The 25,722-nt window shown below is 35.2% G+C and overlaps 1 protein-coding gene across 4 annotated transcripts in view; it reads right to left on the reverse strand.

The window, feature by feature from the left end:
- Window positions 1–25,722, reverse strand: part of LOC121318091 (WD repeat-containing protein 7-like) — a 217,841-nt gene that overhangs the window by 106,280 nt on the left and 85,839 nt on the right. The window lies entirely within an intron of this gene.

Consider the following 25,722-nt stretch of genomic DNA (forward strand, 5'->3'; position numbering starts at 1 on the left):
ATTTGAAAAAGCAACCAGTTATTTTTATAGTGTACACATACTGCACTGTATGGCACAACTATTGTTTGACAGCCCCTTTTGAACTAACATTCAAACACTTCTGAACACAACCTCTGGTTATTACTTTTAATCTACATTAAAACAGCACAAGCACTGTTTACATTTGCTTCTAAGTTATACATTCATTATTTATATTTACCCATTATTTAACAAACCATTAAATCAGGTAGGATATACTTTGTGGTTCAAGGGTGTTCTACAGTTAATATCAACAGGGTCATTAAAAGTGCTATTAATGTTCATTATTTCTTATTCAGAGATTGGTCCCTGTATTGTTAACAGATGTATGGTGATGTAACATCTCATTAGAATTAAGGCTTACTACTACATCCATAAGGACTTGTGGCAAATTGCCCGTCCCTGTGTGTATTTTCTGTTATCTGTTGTGTGTTAATGTTGGTGTATAGTCATTGGTACACAGGATATAAACGGGTCTGTGTAACACGAGTGTTTAAAATGTATATTTGTATATAAGCTGCATGTTTTCACCCACTCAGGGTTGTGAGTTCGGTGAGTGGAGAACGGGATAGGAGACGGAGGTAGTAATTGTGATAATAATTGTAATAGTATTAAGTAAATATCTGCTCACCGTGTTTGTCTGTATAGTCCGTTTTGTTTGTCTTTTTGTTTTGGCGAATGTGCCGTGTCCTGTGTTTTTGTTTGTTACAACCATTTTATTTTCTGTTCTGTTAATTCATTAAATGCTGAGCGGTACCAATCGCTCAGCTCCACCCAACTCCACCTCTGTCGTTTATTTCCTGGTTCCTGTTTCTGGTCTGACGTCCCCCACTCCGGCCGTTTGTGACAGGACTACAATGAATATTTGTCATGGATCTGGTTTGAATATAAAATAAAAACCTTCTACGACCTAATCAATTTTAATAACCCCTTTCCCTGAAAGATGGTTAGTCCAAAACGTTATTCACGATGAGAAATATTTAAAACAGTTTTCATGACAAAAACATATTTTGGATAAAAATGTGGACATTTAATTTCCATTAATTGCAAAACAGCTGAATGGACAACATTTCTTTACAGAAAACAAGTAATTAAATATGAAATGCCAGTTTTATGATTCAGGCATGATCTCTTATTTGGTGACCATCAACACAAAGTTACTACATTATTAACAGATAAGCTACACTCTTAGTAATACAATATAGCATAATAGAATAAAAAGGGGTATGTTAATTTATTATTATTATTATTATTATTATTATTATTATTATTATTAGTAGTAGTAGTAGTAGTAGTAGTAAATGATTATCCCATTCCAACTCATTCTGGTTTGGGAATCAGATGGCTTACCATATATATACTACACGTCACCGTTGTTCTGATCAGAATGTACACTGGTTAACAAATGGTAAGGCAGTCTAATAGAACCTCACTCACAGTTTAAAAGCCTTCATTTGTAGACCCACTGTTTATCTGTTGAATTCTACAATGTAACTTTTCCACTTACACTTTACATATAAGCTCAAGCTTTCTGGTTTAATGTGGCAGTTACAGTAGTATTTCTACACCTTGTTTCCATAATGCATTATGTAGAAAGTGCATAATGACATCACACGTGCATTATGTATGCAACATTTGACTATTCTTTTATGCCTCTCATGCCATCCTCTCTCAATCAATATCTTGAGATCTAAACAACTCCGCTTCGCTCTCTCCCCCCTCCCCCTAGGGGCAGTGCAGCCTCTATTATGAAGGAATATTGTTTTGGGAGCTAGGTTAGTTAGGAAGCTCAGGTGGGAATTCAGTTACGTTCCTTTTGTTGTGACGTTTCTATTTGACAGGTGGGTAATTGCAACAGGGCTCTGCTGGAATTGTTAATATTGCTGTGGAACAGAGAACAGCGCACCAGTGCTCACAAACAACACACAGTGGCTTGTGGCAGAGGTTCCAGACTGCACCAATCACGCTAATTAAAGGTGGTCTGCACAAAAGGGTACAAAAACATTGACAGCACATTTGACGTCTTCATCTAGTCTCAAAAAAACAGCACACAAAACGTACAACTCTCCACAACTGTACAGAGAGACTCTACACCCTATCATGTTTGATGTTGATAAAACAACTTGTACTGTAATATCAGAGAAAAATATGAAATCAAAGAAAAAAAACATTTGCCAACAGTACCCTCAAGCATTTTAACCTTTAAAATGATTCAATATAAACCTCAATTGAATATAGGAATACACATGGTTCTTGCATAACTTTAGGGGTCTTTCTAATGTAGTATTTATATTGAATGTTATAAGAATCCATATACTGTAGTAAATATGTGCTTCAAATCCAAAGCACCTCCATTGGTGACAAATACACAGAATAACTGTGTACTTCCTACAGTAGTTCAGGTTAATTCAACTACACCTGATGTTTTGAAAGTACAAATGCATTATTCCAGTCAATCAGTACAACTGTTGATGTGGACTGTTAAAGCATGCAAAGGTGTTCATGTGTCTGTAAACACAATACTTCCTTCCTGGTGACGGCATATACACCAGCACCATTTTCTGTATATGTAATACATACAAGAAGAGGAGGGCAATTTGATCAACCCTTAACCTGCCAGGATAAGCCACAGCTGGATTTTATTGATACTGTATATTAAACTTGATTGTGAATGAACCAATACATGATTATTCCAGGATCACCCATAAAATAGATGGTCAACACCATCCATAAGGATTCATCTGTGCTGTAAAATGCTCTTAAAAGACCCAGCTAAATTATTCTAATTTTGTACATCATGTTCTGGCAAGGCTATCTGTTTTGTGCACTTACAGCGCCACATTCTCAAAGCTAGAGCTCTGGCCAAAGGTTGTGCATCACCCTATAGAATTAACAAATTTTGCTTCATAAAGTCGAATGAAACGTGCTGAATAATATTATGTTAACATATTGAATTATATACCACTTTGTAGTTTTACATATACTTAACGAAAAACTGACACAAATGGAAGTTTCTTTGATTTGTGGTTGTTTAATAAAAGATATAAATTATGTTTCTGTATTACTATTATTATTTTTTTATTAATGTCTCGATCCAAAAATTTTAGCTGTATTTATTCCCCCCCCCCCCCCCCCCAGGTCTTTTAATCGGCAACATTAAAACATTTGCATTAAAGAATGTGTTGTATTATGCTTTTCTTTATGTTGTCATCCTCTAACAACATCCATCGCCCTTGAATATATTTTTTAAAAGAATAAAATCATTTTCTGAATTTCTCAGGCAGCACCAGAATAAAGTGGTTTATTCCCCCTCCATTTTGTTTTGTTCAGCTTCACACTGGTTTCTTTGACTCTGCTGTGAGGAACTGTGAAAAGTGCAGTCTCATCTTCAGCTGGACATCCCTTCCCCTTAATATGGGCGTGCAGCAATAAAGAATCCACTGACATTTGCATTAATTAAACCAACAATTCATCTAGTCTGCATTTGTTTTTATCAATGGGTCTCTCATCACCACTTTCCCGACACATTTCCCTGCACAGCTCACAGTAAATAAGACAAATGCATGAAGAGCATAACAATAATAATAAAAAAACACACACACTTCAGGACTCAATGCTGTCTTATCCTTCTATTCATTTTTACATATACTATAGCTATTTACTATTTATAATCTATTAATCCTGTATCACATGCACTATGATGCTGTTTTTCAGCAAGTCACTGCATTCTTTCGTGTCATACATTTCACCATTTTGCATCATCAGATATATATATATATATATAATATATATATATATATATATATATATATTTAAAACGTTTTTTAAATATTTATATATATATATAAAATAGAATATATATATATATATATATATATATATATATATATATATATATATATATATATATATATAAAATGTTACTGTTTCTTATTAGGTAGCTACATATTGAATTTCATTTCATCATTCTCAAGGTACATTTATCCTTAAATATCAAAACAGAAATCCTTCCATGTACAGCAACCACTTCCTTTTCTAACTTGCACTACCTGGACTATTAAATACTAAGGCTTGTATTTTATCAATAGAAAAGTCTGCCACCTGTAGTGTCCCTCACATTACTGATTAATGTGTTATGCAAATGGAATCACAGACATCTATCAAGTGATTGCTGAGAGACTCTAGATTTTCACCCACATTTTTGAAGTAATTAGAGGCAGCAAATCACTGAGGAATTGCCAAGAATCCTTCCAGAATATTTTAAACATTGCAGACATGTCACATCAAAGCACTATTGTCCTGGCTTTTCATGGTGGCCCCACACCCTATTGTCAGTGTTATGGCATGTGTTTCAAATATTTTGTCCTATCCCTGAGTATTACAACACCCAGGATATTCTTCCAAACCACCCATTTAGTACAACACAATTAATGTGCCAACAGCAAACCACTCTTTGTGCTCCTTTTTGACTAATGCCGCAGGTGGTTTATAAAGGTTGATTTAGGCCCCCCTTGCAATATTGTTTAAGTTTTCTTTCAACATTTTCAATGATGCTTCTTCAAGCTACTCAATACTATTTGGCAAGCAAGTCGCTTTGTAATTCAATAAGCGTTAATCAATAAACAACTTGTTCCTAGCAGTCACTTTGGCTATTTTTCCATTCTTGTTTACAAAGGTCAAATGTCAGGTGTTTACCTAACCAAATACATTTGCAGAACTTTCTTAACCACAGAGGTAATCTATTTCCTAAGTTCCAGTCATGGAGTTCTGTCAGGTCTATGGATGTAAAATGATTTGCTTCACATAAAGCTTCCACATTTTGTCTTGGATTGAAATCCAGATGACCTTGATGCTTTGTCAATGCCAAAACATTTCAGAAAACAGAAACATTTTACAACAAGTGTTATATTATCAGGATCCTTAATATTCAGTTACCTTCACTAAGAATTGTATTGAAGAAAATTTTTACACAGTTTCATTATGTTCATTTCTAAATTATTTGTATTCTGCAATAACAGTGTTTATTGTAAGCCCAACAACCCTCAGGCTGAGAGATGCATCTTCACACAGTACTGATGCCTGTATTCAACAACAGGACTCTTTTACTGTACTGTTACCAGAAACATTGAAAAATGTGACTCCATCAATGACCTTTCAAGTTCTGATCACAAAACAGAATGCGTGTCTCTGTTAGTAATTAGCTTGGACCGAGCCCCTGCTTACAGACCGCGCCAGCTTTTGTGATGGGTTCTGAGTAACACTTAAAAAAAAAAATGTATTGCCATTCTAAAACATTTTCTTTATTTTACCAATTGGAATAACGTAGATTTGAACTGTTGTTCCTAGAATGTCCCGCAAAAGGTACAAGCAGTCCTGTAAGAGTTACTTTTAATGTCCAAGAATTACTTGCAGAAAGGACTAATTCTTTCACTTCTATTTTGAATAAAAAATGTATTATTTCACATTAATTTACTTGTGTTGCAGTGTATTTTATTAGCTTCAATAAATTGCTTTAAAAAAATAATACATTAGTCAAAATTAGAAAAAAAGTTAACTCACTACCACCAACTACTATTTTAGATAATGTTATTAAATATTTTTAAGGAGTTTAACTTTCTAGGTGGAACCAAAATACCTTTCAGTGTTTACTTGCCTTTCTTTTAGCGCCCCCCCCCCCACCTTCCCCTTTATTTAACGGTCCTTTTAGGCCCCATTTCTATTAAACCCCAATCTTGTTTGGTGCTTCCTGAACTGGAAGTGGCAGGTGTGCCCATCCAGCACAACCTCCCTTCCACCATGACCAAGCCACTGCCTAAAATTTGGGGAGGCCTGGAAGTCTGGAACAGATGAGACCATCTGTCACCCCCCAAACAAACAGCCCTCTGCCCAACCGTTCGACACAATAAGCGTGCCGAAAAAGTCAACCACTGAACAAAGTTCCCGCTGGGATTCATTTAAGGAGCTTAGGTTGGGCCCAAAAGCGTTCCTCAGCTCCTGTCAACTCTTCTGTGCATGGTCTCACAAAGAGCTGTCTTATGGAGATCAAAGCAGCTTTTAATTTGTATTTAATCACTGTATAAAAAAAAAAAAAAAACACATCAGCATCATCTTGCTCCAGTTATTGTTCCTTTTAAAACTCAAGACTTGAGGCCTTCCTCATCTTTAAAATGTGCTTTAAATTTTTGTTTGAGCAAGTATTGCATTTATCCACATCCCAATCATTATTAAAATACATTTATATTCATATTTGTACTGCAGTATTGTGTGTCGCTGCATATAATAAAATCATGTTTTGTAGAGACACAAAGTCAACAAAGTATTGGCAAAAACTGAATAGCACTGCACCCAGTGTATGTGCTTTTCTGGTACTGTCACAGAGCAATGACAAAACATACGTAAAATATATTTATAGTTGCAAAGGTACTTTTGTTTCCAAACAGAAACAGTTTAACTTTAAAACAGGTATGCAAAAGACCAGAGATAAAAGCAAATAAAAACACTGCTTCAACTAACTGGCTACAAGCAAATATGAAAAAAAATGCAAGTAGTACATCTTTATCTGTATTTTTATGAAATACATCGTTTTTAACTCTGCTAACCCAACACTTTTTTTGTATCCACTGCACAAAATTGTATTACTGAACCCACTGTGGTACATATTAGCAGTAACTAACAAATGATTGGTAACCAACTGCCTTTATATGTTAAAGTCAGGGGGGCACCGAAGATCAAGCATGAATATCTGTGTACGTTCTTGGCTAAAATAACATAAACTGCCGATAGCCGATTGCGTTTTTTTCCCTATAGTGGTGCACCCCTAGTTAAAGTTTGCTGGATTTTCCTAACATTGACAAAACAGGCTCCTCTATTACTGGAGGTTGGGATGGTTAATACTTAAAAATAAAAATATATTGATTAAATATTAATCCTGACTGTATATGGTGTCAATCCATTTGCTTGTGTTGCACATGTTCTGTCATGGTAACAGTGCTGCAATATTAGAAACAAAAATGCACGGGCAACATGCCAGTGTGAAACAGGCACGGCTAAATCTATAAAACCCACAATAAAGATCCTTCTTGATCATCTTCCAATTGTGCTGCCACCATCCTCTTGTGTGGAAGATGCGTTGCAGAATAAATACTAAACACTGTGAATGCAGTCTATTGTTTCTGCTATAAACTCAGAAAACTCATACACTCACAGCCTTAAGCATCTACTTAGTAATATACCAAGAAGATTGTGATATTTGGTTGAGATAAATGGGTGATTAGGAAGTCTGCTCCTAATGGTGGCAAATCCACATTGATTGAAAAAAGAAGCAAAAGCAATAGAATGCATGTTTGTGAAAGGTGCAGCTGTTGCTTACCACCACAATAATTACATTCCCCTTCAGAAAAAAACAGGCACCACAATGGAAACATTCTGGTGTACAGTCACAACTGCAGACACTGCTGTGAATAGAATTATCAGTCCAATGTATCCTGGACATTGTATACTGATTTAATAATTAAAAGTGCCTCCACCCAACAAAGACTCTTCACACTCCTAATAAATATAAAGCCAGGCATCTATTGCTGTTAGTATGCCAAGGCAATGAATGCTAATTTTAAACAGCATAGCCATCAACAAATCAGGGGAAATTGCCCACCCAGCATCATGGCTTAAGCTGATTTCAGGATATCCATTACACTGTGTAGGGTTCAAATCTTCAAAGGTCAACTGGACACTAATGATTACCTACTTATGCTTTTTGTTGTGGGGTTCAATCAATCTGAAGCAGGAACGGGCCGGTAGAGCCAACACAAAACATTACAAATTGAAAAAGAAACAAGTGCCATTCATTACATACTTTGAAATGTCGTACTGTAAAACTAGAATAGCGTAAAAAAGATTTGCTCAAAGACGCACCTGCAAACCATACTAATATGGGCAATTCACTCACGCTTTAAAAAATGTTAATTTACTGTTACCATTTTTTTTCAATATACCAATATCAAAAATAATATTTCAGAATTTAACCCACAATCAGATACAAAATCAAAAAGGAAGCACATCAAGAGCTAGAGGTTTTAACAACAAATATTTGTTTATTTTTCATCTCTAAATTTCTATTTAAAAATACAAGTATATATATAGACAAAGAAGACATCGAGGTAGCTAACTTTCCAACAGCCCCCAGGCATGTTAAATATCTACATTCTGGTTAATTACACCCAGAAAGTAACATACCACTATCTTTTATTGGAGCCACTTAACAGAATATAAGGAGACTGAATAAAGCTCAGAGAATGCCAGCTCTTTTCAAACTCAGCAGGAGCTGCACACATTATTCTTGTGAATAAAGCCTCGCTCTTGGGGTAAAAAGCCAATGGAGTGGGAGTAATCGGCTGTTTGCTACACTGCTGGCTTTTGTGATTTTATTTTCTTCTGGAAATAAGGGCTGATCTTAGGGCTAACCTTGCACCAATACATTGATCCTAGAACAAAGGGAGAAAAAAATCCACTCCTTTGAGCTGTATAAAAAAAAATAAAAAAACATGCATCTACTGCCACCTGTGGACACAACATTGCACTGGAAAGAAAGCACTAATTGTTACTTGAGCTCAACATCTATCTAAATTAGCTGGAATTTAGATATGCAGTCTTTGTTTCCTGTAGACCAATGCCTGCTTGTATGTATTTATTTAAATTTTTCTCCCAGATTAACCTTGCTATCTATCTAAATGAGCTGAAATTGAGATATTCAGACTGTATTTCAGAAACAAAGGCTTTAGCTAGCTTACCTGGGTGTAAGTGTGTACAGTGCTGCATGTGAAACAAAACAATAAGGAAGGTCGGGCCAGCATATTTTTAAAGCTGAAATAAAAAAAAATTAAAAATGTACAGTATATTGCCTCAGACTTTTCTTCAGCAATAGAATGCACTGAAATAAACATATGTTTTTACACACAATGGTCAATCTTTTGAATACAGAATCTGCCTATGATAATTTGTTTTACAAAACAAGAAATAAATTGCAGTCTTCCAGAAAAATATTTGAACACCTGGTTCACGTCCACAAGCAAATCCAAAAACAAAGACTGTCCATACTGAATTAATTCCAAACCACCACAAATACAGTAGTACTACAACAAACACCTTGTCTCTAGTCTCAGGGTATTGCAGTAGCATGAATTCACTCTATAAATATGCGTTTTGGATAAAGTATTGTTTTATTGTAAATCTCGAATTTATAGCCTCTGTCACAACTTGGAGGACAATGCTGGAGCTCCCAGACTCACTTAAAAACCTACACCATATGCATGATTCCAGCCACTCATGAAACATTGTTTAACCCTGAATTTTCCACTTGTTTTTTGTCAGCTTTTCCAATACAGTCCCGCTCTAAAGATGAGATAGTTCTCATCCAAATAGATCCCCCCCCAAACACCTCCCCAAATCCCCAGCAGGATCTATCTGGTGTTGGATGTCCTGATGGGCCCAGGGCTAAATCTTGGTAAAGACTTTTCCACAAAATGTGCAAGTTTCCAGCTTGAATTCTCCCCCACTGGGCAGTGGGCATACCGTAGTGTGAGGTAAAGAGACCCCTCACTTAGCAGAATGATAAGTAAAGGTATCATTCCATTCACCACAGAGAGAAAATGGCCAGCAGACAATAGCAGAGGGACTAAATTGCAGGTTTTTATTTATTTATTTATTTTTGTTCTCAACAGCACTGTAGACTAAACACCTATTTAATCAACAGACCTTGCAATAAGCCTCATCCTTTGCCTGCAGGGGGGGACTCAGCAAACAGCAGAGATAAAGTAGCGCAGTCATCATGGCCATTACTGGAATAGTGAAACGTTCAGAAATCAATATTTGGTGGAATAACCCTGATTTTCAATCACAGCTTTCATGCGTCTTGGCATGCTCTCCACCAGTCTTTCACATTGATGTTGGGTGACTTTACGCCACTCCTGGCGCAAAAATTGAATGTGATCAAGAGGAAGATGGATGGTCACAAGCCATCAAACAAAGCCGAGCTGCTTGAATTTTTGCGCCAGGAGTGGCATAAAGTCACCCAACAATGTGAAAGACTGGTGGAGAACATGCCAAGACGCATGAAAGCTGTCTTGTAAACATGCCCTAACAAACGATATTCCTGATTAGTTAGGTTAACTCTGAATCAATGTGAAAAATACAATAACTATAAACAAACAGAAAAGCATACTACAACATTACAGGATAGGAGCAGGAGCCAAATTGCTGGTGTAAGAAAAGGCGCTGTCTCCTGACAGGATGTGCTGACCTCTGACTACCAGGGTGCAGTAATACAATCAAGCTGGCTCCATATATCAGTGAAAACAAAGGAATCTGCTCCTCTCAAATCACAGGCTGCAAAGAATCCCTCTTCCTTACAATTGGGAATACTCTGCTCACGCCCGCCAAACACAGCCTCCCAGAATTGACGATTTCTAAAGATCAATGTAGATGCTCCTAAATGCCCATTCAAAGCAGAATCCTGGAAAGCCAGAAGGTAACAGAAGTCAGAGTTTAAGGACGAACAGCTCAGAAAACTAACTCCAAGCAAAAGCAACAATGACTTAATGTTGTCTGATATTTAATGAATATAATAAAATAAAAAAGCAGGCATATTCTGTAAATACACTGCTGAAGTCATGCCTTGTAACCCCTTCATACAAACTACACACTGTATATTAAACAAATACATATAGGCTAATCATTATATTCTCAAGCAAAGAAACAAGAAGGCCTGAGGAGTTAACCTGCTGACTTAATCTCTGTCTACTTAGACAATGTGTTAGAAAATAACACAAGATATACTGTTGCTACAGCCCCTTCTAGGCCAATCAGATGCAAACATTACAACATTTCAAAACCACAATAATAACATATTAGAAAACGAGAACATATAGTAAAAAAAGAATAAGAAAAATATACTAAAAAAAAGCAAACATATTTTGTATTGTGTTTTAACTTGGGGAATGATGGCTTTGTCAGTAATTATGGCTTTCTACCTTCTTAACGGATTAAGTGGGGGGGGGTAAAAAAAAAGTAACATTACAAGGCAGACTGCACAACTGTAATATTTAATATATATATATATATATATATATATATATATATATATATATATATATATATATATACACACACACACACACACACAATGAACAACTGCATGTACCATCTCTGGCAACTATATACTGATACCTACTGAAGTCTGTATTTTGTTTACTATATTTATTATATTTTACTCCTGAGCAAATCATGCTGAAGACAAGCATTGGGGTGTATTCAGAGCATCTTGGCATCTAACTGATTGCCTTTTGCCAAATAAGTACTTTAGATACTACGGCTTGCTGAACCATCCAGCACTAACTGAACGAATATAAGATAAGGATCTGTAAAACAACATGTCTACATTCTGTATACTCTCGGATATAAGCTCATGCACCAATATTAGAGAGTGTACTTGTCAGCAAATATAGGGATATCCTCTCGTGTGGGCGAAGTGTAATAGTGAATTTATTGGTTGTGTGTGTATATTATATATATATATATATATATATATATATATATATATATATATATATATATATATATATATATATATATATATATATATATATATATATATATATATACACACACACACACACACACACAATGAACAACTGCATGTACCATCTCTGGCAACTATATACTGATACCCACTGAAGTCTGTATTTTGTTTACTATATTTATTATATTTTACTCCTGAGCAAATCATGCTGAAGACAAGCAGTATCCAGATTAACAACACATTATTATATACTGAATTCCTACAAAATTAGGTCAATAAACAACTGCATTTAAAACATTTCTGTGACGTCAAATCTGATCGATTACTTCTTTGAATGTTCTAACTAAAAGTGGCTATGTGGCTTTGAATTAACAAATCAACAGTTTGTGCTACGAATCCACAGAAAACTATTCACTAGTCAACAAAACCACAGTCAGAATGATTCAACAGAAAAGCAAACACTATTTTATTATGCAACAACCATTTCAATAATTAGTTATACATTATTACATATTTCAAACATAACACTTAAAAAAGGTCTTGCAATTTCAGTTCAGCATCTCACATTGACAAAAAGTAATACAATTGTTCTGTGGCGATTGACGGATGACAAAGTAATGAGATGACTTCTATGACTGCTTTCTGGACTGGTCTGAAGAACCGATCTGACTGTTCACACTAAGCCTCAGATTGGTTCACCTTAAACCTGCTGAAGAATAGGTCTCAGATCAGTTTAAGAACAGTTTTCACAAAATTGATTCAAGTAAAGTCTGAACAGACAAACTGGTTCTAGAATGGTTTGCCTTTCCAAAAGCAAAGTGTAAATGCAGGTGAAATTACAGGAGCAACTCTTCTTTAGTATGGGCTAGAATTGTAATGTTCTGTACAAAGCCTCAGATGTACATAAAATACATCTCTGCATATTCCTCTGTCACAAAATACTAAAGAAATATCAGACCATATTATAATATCCTACAAATGTATTTGGGCAGATTATATATAAAAAAAAAAATTAAAAAGAGAGAGAAACTATACAAAGAAAATGATTTCTATAATTAATAATTGATTGAAATATATAAAGTAGCTTTATAATAAAACAAATTATTACATAACATGCATAAAATGAAAAACAACATGGAAAAACTAATTTCATACTCTGACATAAGTATTTGGGCACTTTACATTGGTATTTTGTGTGCCCACCCTTTGCTTCCTTTACAACTTGGTCTTTTTTTCTGTATTTTGAAACCAGTTCCTGGTATCTTTCCCGAGATATTTCTCCTCATTCTTCAACACATACAGCTTTGAGTTCTGCAATCAACTTTAGTTTCCTTTTTGCAACAGCAGCCTTCAAGTCAATCCACAACATCTCGATGGGATTCAAGTCTGGGGACTAAGATGGCCAATCCATAACTGTATTCTTCCTTTTTTTCAGAAATTTCTTTGTAGACGTCACAGAATGCTTAGGGTCATTAGCCTGCTGGAATACAAACTTCTGTCCAATAAGCCTTCCACAACTGGGTAACAAATGAGAGTGCAAAATGTCTTGATATTTTGCAGCATTCATTGATCCTTCTACAATACAAAGGTCGCCAGTGACTGAAGAAGAAAAACAAGTCCATACCATCACACAACCCCCACCATGTTTAACACTGGGTGTGATTCACTTTTCTTTAAATTCTTCTCCTCTCTTCCTCCAAACATTGTTGCTTTTTTATTGAAAAAAGTTTTATTTTGGATTCTTTTGAAGAAATCATTAGGCTTCTTCAAGTATTCAGTGGAAAAAGTTATTATCATAATACTGGTTCCTTGAAATAGAAGTGTAACCATTACCTAATGGGTATTTAACCTTAAGTCTTCCAGTCCTGGGTTTGTCAATTACAGATGATGTTTCTCTGTACTTATTGATTACGCTTTGGATACCACACCTTGAAAATCGAGTGATGCAAGCTTTTTCACTCAATGTTTTTCCTTATTTATGCAAGTCAAGGTTCTTATAATATTAGAAAACACCAGTGGAGGCTTTGAGTAAATTGTTGATGCTCATAATGCATCAGAGTAGAAAAATGTAACATGTCTAAGACTTTTGCATGGCCGTGTATTATATGCAGTGCTCACCCTTTATAACACTATAATGGGGAGCCATAGTTATAAGACACTGTATGTGTGTATGTGTGTGTATATATATATATTTTTTTTTGACATTGCATTTTAATTTACTTGAACCAATTATTTAGACATTTTTAAAAATGGAATAGTTTCTAGCAATTTAACTAAAGACAACACTGTAAAATTATTAATGGAATAAAATGTTTAGTCTTTAAATAAACAAGGGTTATTTAAAGACTAAAACCGTGTATCCATTTATTTATCAGTGTTGAGCATGTACGGACCTATACAATTATTTTTATGGTAGTTGTATCACTGCCATTTTAAGATTGTCGCTGTAACAATTTTTGTTGCTTTTTTGAATCACAAATTCCAATTTATTTTTCAGCACTTGATTATGTATTTATTTATTCTATAAATCATCATCCCTTATTGGTTTTCAATCATGATAATTGTCAAAAATTAGCAACGAATGGGTTTCATACCAAATATGTTGATTGCCCAAATACTTTTGTCAAAGTATGAATTGTTTTTTGCATGTTATGTTTCACTTCAAGGATGTTATGTAATAATTTGTCATTTTATTCTTTGTGCTTTTTCTAAAAAAAAATTAACTGCCCAAATACTTTTGTCTGTGACTGTGGGTACCTTTTTTTTTTTTTTAAATCAATTTCTTACTTTTCGCTAATTATCTCTAAAGTATAATAATGTTATATATGGATATGATCTGGATATTACATGTCTTGTGATCTTAACATAACTATACTAAATTGGGCAAGCTTCTGTTTTCTGTTGGGTAAGATCTATAAACATCTGACCATAAACTGGTGTCTCATTTAAGAGAAATTTTTGTAGCTATGGAAATGGCAAGAAACAGCCCCTTAGACACAATACAAATACAAAGTGTATGAACATAACAGATCTGAGACTGGTCTTGTCATAACTGTTCTCTGGTGACCTGATCTGAAATCAGAGATGTTTGTTTTGTTTTTCTCTGGGCACCCCCACAATCTCATTTCTATAGGTCAGGTATTTATGTTCACTATAAAAACTGGCATAAAAATAGGTTTGCACCAACACAGACCATTTATCTTTTTAAAAGAAAAGCTTCAACCTGATTGATAACTCCCTGAGAAAAAGTAAAACCACAACCACAAATTGTGTAACTTTTACAGGACTGGATTGAGATTTTTTTTTTTTTTTTTTTTTAAAAGCATCTTTATGGATTAAACATAAAAATGGAGGAGACAAATGCAGCAGAGACTGCAGATTTGAAAGACTGCTGCATTCTGACAGGATCTGTGACCTTTACAAACAGGATGACAGAGACAACTTAAAACTCCAGAATCCATTCTGCAGTGGTTTTAAAAGAATTAAATGTATCCATCCTTTTTTTTTTTTTATTTATCCCCTCCTCCTAACTGACAGTCTAAACCCACAGCAGTCTAATGTCTGCTTTATAATGCAGTATTTACATATGTTAAAACATGCACAACTAGCATAATTTACTGTGTACAGATTCCAATATAAAGATTGCAGGTGAACAATGAGCTATGTTGATTCAATAGCATGTTTTGACATTTGTCAATTACTATTTCTCAGTATTTTATCACCAAGTGCTGCATAACCCATAACAGAAGTATATTTTTTTAATGTGTTCCATATGCTGATAAACATTGCCTAGATACATATGCTCATCCCCTGCAATGAAAAACTGTTGTACATGTTATTCAACTATTTCAACAGACACAAACACTGGGACATAAAGCTTGGTGTGGGTCTGCATTAAATCCTTAACAGGTTTAAAGGGTATTCTTCCTGTCCTACAGAAAACAGAAACAGAGTGTGGGCCCTGTTTACAAATATGGCCTCATATCCTTTATCAGGATTCCTTGATTTATTTCATATGTTTCAGCTTGACAGGGAAATGTACAATATTGTTTATAACACAAATACAGTGCCTATAAAAAGTCTTCACCCCTTGAACTTTTTTCACATTTTGTTGAGTCAGTGCCTCAGAGTTTCATGCATTTAAATGAGAATTTTTTTTCTACTTACCTACACACCATACTTCACACTGTTAAGGGGAAAAGTTTTTATTGAGAAAAAAAATGGTATTTATTAAAAATACAAAACTGAAAGATCACAATTGGATAAGTCTCCACCCCCCTGAGTTAATACTTCATGGAAGCACCTTTGGCAGCAATTACAGCTGTGAGTCTATTGGGATAGGTCTCTACCAACTTTGCACACCTACATTTGGCAATATTTGACCATTCATCTTTACATAAATGTTCAAGCTCTATCAAGTTCCTTGGGGAGCGTTGATGGACAGCAATCTTCAAGTCACACCAAAAATTTTCGATTTTTCGGTTGGGGCTCTGACTGAGCCAGTCAAGGACATTTACCTTTTTATTCCTTAGCCACTCCATTGTAGCTTTGGCTGTGTGCTTTGGGTCGTTTCATGCTGAAAGGTTAACTTCCATCCCAGTTTCAGCCTTCTTGCAGAGGGCAGCAGGTTTTCAACAAGGACTTCTCTGTACTTTGCTCCATTCATTTTCCCTTGTATCCTGACAAGTGCCCCAGTCCCTGCCGATGAGAAACATCCTCATAACATGATGTTTCCACCACTATGCTTCACAGTAGGGATGGTGTTCTTTGGGTCATGCGCTGTGTTTGCGCCAAACGTAACGCTTTGCATTTATTTATTTTAGTGTTTTTGCATGCTTCAAAACAGGATTCAAGGTGGGCTTTCTTGAGTAACGGTTTCCTTCTTGCCACCCTACCATACAGGCCATATTTGTGGAGTGCTTGGGATATTGTTGTCACATGCACACTTTGACCAGTCTTGGCCATAAAAGCCTGTAGCTCTTGCAAAGTTGCCATTGGCCTCTTGGTATCCTCTTTGATCAGTCTCCTTCTTGCTCGGTCATCCAGTTTGGGGGGACGGCCTGATCTAGGCAGGGTATTGGCAGTGCCATACACCCTCCACTTCTTAATAATTGTCTTGACCATGCTCCAAGGGATATTCAAGGCCTTTGATATTTTTTTATACCCATCCCCCAATCTGCGTCTTTCAACAACTTTGTCCTGTAGTTCTTTTGAAAGCGCCTTGGTGCTCATGGTTGAGTCTTTGCTTTGAAATGCACTACCCAGGAGAGGGAACCTGGCCACTTACTTGGTGTGTGATTTTGAAGGTGAGTGGTTACAACTAAGCTAATTTAGGATTGCTATTACAAGGGGGGTGGACACTTATCCAACCAAGCTATTTCAGTTTTTATTTTTAATTAATTTTTTACAAATTTCTAGAATATTTTTTTCACTTGGAAGTTGCGGGGTAGGATGTTAGGATATAAGGCAACAAAAGATGAAAATTTTGAAAGGCGGTGTAGACTTTCTACATGCACTGCAAGCAATTATTTATATTACCAAAACATTCAGGGATATTTTCCCAATCTGAGGGCTTATTTTACTTTGCCAGATTCAGGCCTTCAAAAGTGAAACTTATACTGCATTAACCCACTGAACCATGTAGAATGGTACATGGCTGCTTCAACTCACTTATCTATTTAGATATAATATATATATATATATATATATATATATATATATATATATATATATATTATATATATATATCTATATATTATATCTTATATATATATATATATTATTGTACCACAACATCTAATGCTTTGATTTGTCCAGAAAGTACAAGGTAAGGCAAATTATGTTTGATACTGTGGTGTTCCTGTACAGTTCAATATCTTGTTTGCTCTCATTTCCCAATACTCCAAACATGGGAATATCTCTTTGATATTGCATAGCACTTGCTTCGATATCTTGCAATTTCTGGAGACAGAACTTGAGATAAAGAAATGTTGAAACTGGCATAGCTTGTATAATAGAGGAATTGGATATTTCTCAAGAACCTCTGCCAACAATCTTTTTATGTTTATTCAGCAAATTTCTTGGCACAAACAGTGTGCATTTCATGCTGTATACTGTCCACAGATCCAATATGTCTTCAACGTGGCTTAACAAAAACCAGAACACAATTAAATACCTTGAGAGCTTGAGTACCTGTCCTTTAGACTAATTCAGCATCACAGGCTAAGCAAAAGTAAATTACATAAACTCATTTACTTAGGACAAAAACAAGACTATGCTTGTAGTTTCTTGATTTGTATACTTAAATTATAACAAGAAATACATTATGTATTAGCTGACTTGGAAGATAGTGAATACATTACAAGGATATGCATTAGCACACTTAACTGAACAAAGTTGGTTAAAAGAATAATGCAAATTTCTTGTTTGCCAGTAATTTGGGGCAGAGGTGTATTGTGTTGGATATAAACCTCTTCTGTAGCACTTACCAGGTAAATGCCTTGACATTTTACAGCCCTATGTGGCAAAGTGCCCATCCCTGTGTGTATTTTGTGTTATATGTTGTATGTTAATGTTGGTGTACAGTCATTGGTACACGGGATATAAACGGGTCTGTGTAACATGAGTGTTTAAAATGGATATTTGTATTTAGGCACGAGGATTGCACAGCACTTGACGTGCAAGTAAAAACTAATAATATTTGAGCACGGGGAATTGCACTTTATTAATTCAAGTGCATTTGTACCGTGACTCCAACTGAATGATTGATTAGCAATCGAGTCTCGGTTCAGCTGCATAAAAGTAGCACGTTTTCACTCACTCAGGGTTGTTCGGTGAGTGGAGAACGGGTGTGGAGATGGAGGTAATAATAATAAAATAATAACGTAAAGTAAAATATCAGCTCACCGTGTTGTTTAGTGTTAGTCCGTTTTGTTTGTCTGTTTATTTTGGCTACCAGTGCCGTGTCCTGTGTTTTTGTTTGTTACAACCTTTTTATTTACTGTTCTGTTAATTCATGAAATGCTGAGCACAAGCAAGCGCTCAGCTTCCCCAAAACTCCACCTCTGTTTATTTCCTGGTTCCTGTTTCTGGTCTGACGTCCCCCACTCCGGCCATCTTTGTGACACCCTCACATACAAGTTCAGAACATATTTATACCTTTTAAGATACTGTTTTTAATCCCTCAAAACAGCTAACTTGTAGAGTGAAGGGTAGCATTCTTTAAAAGGGCGCAGACGCAGAGTAATACAATCAAACAGAAATAGAGAATTGCAATTCAATTTTAAGTAACAGAATTGATCGAGGTGATTGAGATGAAAGTACAGTTTGAAAAAGGATTAGGGCACTTTATAATATAGTACAGGATTTCTTACTGGCCAGAGCTGATCAAAGTCTGCCCTGTAAAAACAATCCATAGACATTAGCTTTAGAAAAGATATGTAACTGAAAGAAAGTGGCATCATATTTTTAAGGAGTCAGAGATAGGTTTAAATTGTTTCCCTTCAATCTATTGCCATTTTACTTTGGTGTGGATCACATCTGTTCCATTAGTGCAAGACTTATTCATTTTAAAAAAAGATCCAATTTTTTTCATTCGATTCAATAGGCGATTTGTATGACATTCCCTCCGTTTCAGACTATAAAACTTACAACATATTAATAATCGACAAAATGTATTTTCCCCATACTGCTTTTGAATTTTGCCAGTGTGATTTTAGGTTTAATGGGGGTCTGAAATCAGAATTATTACATTACAAGAAACAGAAAGAAACAAATTCATAAAAATGTCTCAGCTACTATACACCAAGGCTCCCATGTTTACAAATATTTGTAAACATGTACACTAACTTGCATACAGAAAACCTTGAAATACTGGAGAGTGAATTAGTGAAGGGTGGTAAATACAGTACTGTGAAGCAAGGGAGCTCTATACTAAAATAAACGGTTTAAGACATAAAGCAAATGAATATCTTTCTGAAATTATTTAGTCTGATATCTAAGTTTAGTCTGATATCTTAGTTCTTCTCAGAGTTTAGTTTGAATGTTAGTTTACTGAATGGCTGACTTTTTGTACTAGTAAACTCAAGTGAAATGTGTACACTTAAACTTATTTTTCTAATAAAAGGTTCCTGGAAAAGTTGGGTGTGTGTGTATATATATATATATATATATATATATATATATATATATATATATATATATATATATATATATATATATATATATTTTTTTTTTTTTTTTTTTTTTTTTTTTCAATGCTTGATGTAGTAAAACAAAAACTTTGCACCTTTTCTTCAGAATTAATGAAAAAAAATGCTGCACTTTTTGAAAAATCGTCTTAAGACTTTTATATTTTTGATATTACAGTTATGTATCTACTTATTGACAGACACAACATATTCACCCCATTTTTGGTTACAGTATATATTGTGGCATTATGACTGTGGTGATTTTGATCTGGATATTGACACTTGATACTTCTATTCTAGCACTGAATCCTTGGTAAAAAACCAAGTACATCCCCATTAGGGGATACTATTCTGATAAGGTAGTCAACAGAGTACTATTATCTTCAGCACTGTGAGGAAGTCACCAATCATGGTTAGCATTCGTAGTAATCTTTGTTGTGGGAATGTATGGTTTCACTGGGATTAGGAAGAAACTTAACCACATTAGATGCAGGAGATGGATTCTTCAGTTCAATGAATGTATCAGACCAAAATGGATCTGTAACATGGCTGCTCCCTAAGCTGCACGCTTTACAGTCCCTCAGAACTGATTCTAACTGCAAGACCTTTCATTTTATCTCATAATGAACATCCTCAACAACAACAACAACAACATGAGGCAAAGCTAAATGCTCCAAATTTACAGTCAGATGTTTAAGTTAAAGGCCACTCAGTTTTTTTGCTGTATATTTAACTACATGTATTTGGAAAGAAAAAAATGCAAAAAAAAAACAATTGGCCAAGTAAATCAAAAAATTATTGGGGTGTGCAAACACCCCAGGTGTTCTTTTGAAACTAAAAATAACGTAAAAGTCTACCGGAAGCTCATAATAGTAGTACAGTATTTCATGATAGATTTTGAAATGTCAAAATTTTTGTCAGTCTTTTGTTAAATATTTGTAAAACTACAAAGCACAATATAATTCAATATGCTAGTGAAACAATATTCAGCAGGTTTCATTCAACTTTATGAAGCAAAATCTGTTAATTCTACAGGATGATGCAAACTTTTGGCCATAGCTGTACAGTATGTTATTACAGCCTGCTTAGTGGCCCTCATTATAAAAGCTGATTAGCATTGTACAACACTGCACTTCCTTTAATAACTACACATTGTAAAACTTCAACTGCTTAAATATACCTATTACGGGCTTATTGTGGTTAAAATGACAGCCATTTAAATATATAATTGTTATGAATATACATGGATTTGATCTGTCCCATTAAGCATGATCTGGCCTGCATGTTAATGAATACCCCACATGTGAGCAAAAAATTCGAGGGCAGGCAGCAGACAGCAGGCACAAAAATGGTCTTTGCTTAAACCGAGCTATAAAATCAAAACAGAAAAAGTGCATATGTAACTAAGATTATATTATTTTTTGTTCTTTAGTATTGTCAAAACAAACAAGGTAAAGTCACTCACAAAAGAGCAGGCTCAGAATAACCTAAAACTTTATTTGCAATATCAATGGTAATACGCTATTAATAAAATTACATTTTTAAGATGAATGGTGCAGTGACATAGAAAGTGCACATGCAGCAAGTCTGTTACTGATCACACCAATATTAGTCTCCATTAATACAGAATGTTTTATTGGATTACCCTCAAATGGAAGTTACATTGATAGCACAGGTACTGAATACTGTTACACAAAGCAGTGCTTGAAGTAGCGACCATTTTAGTTGTCATGGTGGCTGGATTTTTTCTTTTGGCAATTATTTTTTTATTACTTTTATTTTATTACAATTATTTTTATTTTTATTTATTACGATTATTACTTTATTTAAATCACCTACAGGCATGCACTTGGTGCTATATTTTTATTTATGTATGTATTTTAACATATGCACTTTTATCAATATTTAATAACTTTTTTTTTATTATTATTATTATTAAAATACTTTTGGACCCCTGATAAACATAATATGACTTTTTAGTGCAGTCTTTTTTTTTTTTTTTTTACTTTCGGCATGTTTTCGTCCCAGCATTACAGGACAGCACAAATAAAATGAAAGATAATAAAACAGAAATTAATTTAAAAAATGCAGATTTTACATACCTTTTGAAAATAAAGTTTAACACAATTCGTCTTTTTTCTTCTGTCCTTATAGAAGTTTTATTTTTGTGTTTTTTTTATTTACATATTATTTCTGATTCAGCATGTTGTACATTGAGAGGTTTCCTGGCTTCCTGGCTTTATTGAGCGCCTGCTATTGTACATTTTACACTAGTCGTGTTGGTAAAGTTTAGTGCTTTCACTTCAGTGAAAAAATCAGACACATCAACAAAAATCATATATATTACAAATAACAAACACTCACAAAAAAAAAAACACAACAGTATCTGTGACACCCATGACAAAATCCCAGCCTTATTAGGCTTCCAAGCCAAAGGCTGGGAAACCTATTGTTATTGTTAAGATTTAATTTTTATTTATTTATTTTTTCTTCCCAAAACATTAAACTGCTGCTGCTTCGAAGCTATGTGAGTGATCACTGAACAAGCCTGATACATTGGCTGTCAGATGCTGAAAAAATGTTGCTGCTGCGTCCCTGCAATTGCCGCCGTGACACATTTTTCGATAAAACCTTTCGAAATCTTCTTCTTGGGAACTGGTGAAGTGATTGATCTGAAACTTGGCATATATCATCAGCATCCAAACCTGCATCAAGTTTGTGAAGCAGAAGTGGCTGTGATAACTTTTCATTTCAAAATGGCTGCCACAAATCTTATCGAAACACGCCCTTAACAGCAAACTGCTGCTATTTGTACACCACTTGACCAACAAACTCCAAACATGGTAGTTATTGTCCCAGTAACAACAGAATACAAATATGACAATATGGTTATGTTTTATAAAACAAGATGGCCACCAGGTGTACGTTTACATCTAAAATTTAAAACTGCCTCGGTTGACAAACGGTTTATTTGTCTAACTCCAAACTTCACAAGCATCATCCTTGACACTGTAGCAATACAACTGATTTTTAAGAAACTAGGTGTTAAACCAAAATGGCCGTAAGACGCATTTCTTCTTGAAACCTCATGAAATCTTCTTCTTTGGAACCATTCAAGTGATTGATCTGACACTTGGCATATATTGTCACCATCAAAACCTGCTTGCAAAGCAGAAGTTGCTGTGATACAATTCAATACTAAAACGGCTGCCACAAATTTCACCGAAACGCGCCCTTAACAACAGACTGCTTTTATTTGAAAACCGTCTAACCAACAGACTCCAAACTTGGTATGCATCGTTCCAGTGACAGCGCAATACAAGTCAAAATGGTTATGTTTCATGAAACAATATGGCTGCCACTCCTACATTTTTTTTCTTATATTTAAAACTGATTCAGTTTAGAAATCGTTCACTTGATTAACTCCAAACTTGAAAACCATCGTGCCTGTGTCGGTAAAACTTACACTTTCAAAAATGGCATTTGTGGGTGAAACAAGATGGCCGCCTGATGCATTTTTGAAACAACAAAAACTCTTCTTCTGTGGAACTGCTGAAGTTGCTGATTTTAAACTTGGCATATTGAGAACTAAACACGCTTACACGGGTACTGATACTGGGGCTTGGGAGCCGTAAAACTGCCTGGCAGTTAGTTATTAATATTATTATTATTATTATTATTATTATTATTATTATTATTATTATTATTATTATTAATGTACATTCATGTATCTGCTTATTGATAACACCCATATCTGCACTTCTAAAGTGTTACAGTATTGTGGTTATTATATTTATCTGTGTACATAAAATTATAATTGTAATTACAATTGTGAGTATTACTGTAACTTATACTGTAAGCACAACCATGAACATGTTCGATGCAGATGGTTTTTGAGATCCATCTTGGCAGCTGCCGACGTACAGCAGACAGACACTTTTCTCATCTATGTAGGCTTAAATTTTAAGCACTGCTTTGGCAATTCAAAAAATGACAGATGCTTGTCTTTCTTATAGTCATGGTAGTGGCCACACAACTCCTTATCATTTTTGGAAAATGACTGAGTGTAAGGCAGTTACAATAAAAAGCATGTCAATTACAAATGGAAACACTGTTTGACAGCTGTTTGTTTTCATCTTACCCGGATGTCCATTCAAACCTATTAGAAGATTAAAAAAATGTCACCAAACAGACAGCAAAAATACAAACAAACCGAATGACTCAGAAATTACAGAAGAACACAGTTCAAATTTTAACTCCGTGACTTTGGAGTTTTCGTTTTCTGAATGTGTTCAACCAAAAGTTCACATGAGATTTCAGCCATCATGGTGCCAACAGTTCAACTGATTAGTTAACGAATCTGGGGTAATGTACTGGAGTTATTGTAAGCAAGCACAGTAATGAAATTACTGTTCACTATTACCTATTTTTTGTTTTGGACTGCCCTTTGTAAAAATAAGTTGATTTTTTTTGTGCAGAGGGTCTTTTTGTTTGGTTGGACAATCCTCAGGGCCTGCCCCTCAGCCAATCAGAAACTCACGGTCAGTCAACCTTGGCCGAGCCCCCGTTCAAGCAAATGACTGACAGCAGTACTCCTGGAGCGTCCGAACTGCTCCTGCAGAGTCTCGCTTGCACCGAGAAGCCAGTGACAAGCCTGCCCCTGTCTCACCATCATTTTTGGAGTTTACATGAAAGTTTACATTGTCTTTTATGTGTTATATATTTATTTTTTTTAAAAAAGGAATCCCATGAAAATCAAAGACTTCTAAGACCTATCTCATCTCAACATCAAAGCAAAAAACAAAGGATTGCATTCTTAGGATTCCTCTACTAGAAGAGTAATAATTCCTATCTTCACTCATTAGAAAGGAAATGCATACACGCAAAGCATGTAAGACAGACCAGTTCTTTCAGTAAGGCAGACCACCAACCCCCCAACCCCTGCTCGTCATGTTGTGGTCACTTTACCCAGTTAGAGAGGGTCATGGTTTACCTCCAGGTAAAGGTAAACAAAGATAATAGATCAAAGATTCCGCAGACAGCAACCAGCTAGCTGCTAACAAAAACAGAGTATTGATACTCACTCCTGAGATCAATGGGGAATGGAGGAGGGGTCTCCCACACGGGATACAGGGGTATAGGGATGATGCATTTATAGGAGGCTATGTAACCAGGAGGTCCTCACTGACTCACTGTGTGACGTTGTGCTCCACCTTTTGGGTGAGACGTTGTTGTAAGTGGCTCTGTAGCTGATGCATAGCTCACATGCCCTACTCTCTGTAAGTTGCCTTGGATAAAAGCACCTGCTAAAATAAACAAACGCATTTCTGTCTATACACATACTGTATATGTAAATAATCTTTTTTTTTTAAAATTTTTAAATTTTTTTTTTTACCAGCAGGATTAAAGTGTCTCAAGATGGATGATATCCAGGCTTATGCAGTTACAGTACATACCTTACATTTCTACTCCATTGATCAATGGCAACAGGTCTATTACTGGGTGATAATGAGAGGTGAAAATGTATAGTAAAATGAGTTAACTTGTGACTATAATGTACTCCCTACCATCTGTGTCTATAATCTGCAATCAGCCAGTTATACTGTGATACAGAACTGGATACAAGCTTATATTTGTATTTATTTAAAACAAACAAAGCTGAAATGATCATACACATAACTTCTCTTAAATCCATTTTAAAAAGATATGCAAAAACCTTGAAAGGTAAAACGAAGAATACCATCTGTATGTATTTTGGAAGTTGGTGGGATTTAGTTACTGTACGTGGTGTGAGGTGTACCAGGAAAATTAACATGCTTATACCATTCTAAATGAATCAGCTGCAAAACAGCCAATTTCGGGCAGTTTTCTCAAAAAGAAACGCAGGCCCAATGGATAATAAGCCCTTCATAACAACATGCTTTCGTATTCCAAGCAATACTA

The sequence above is a fragment of the Polyodon spathula genome, chromosome 1 (assembly GCF_017654505.1).
Source record: "Polyodon spathula isolate WHYD16114869_AA chromosome 1, ASM1765450v1, whole genome shotgun sequence".
NCBI classification, from domain to species: domain Eukaryota; kingdom Metazoa; phylum Chordata; class Actinopteri; order Acipenseriformes; family Polyodontidae; genus Polyodon; species Polyodon spathula.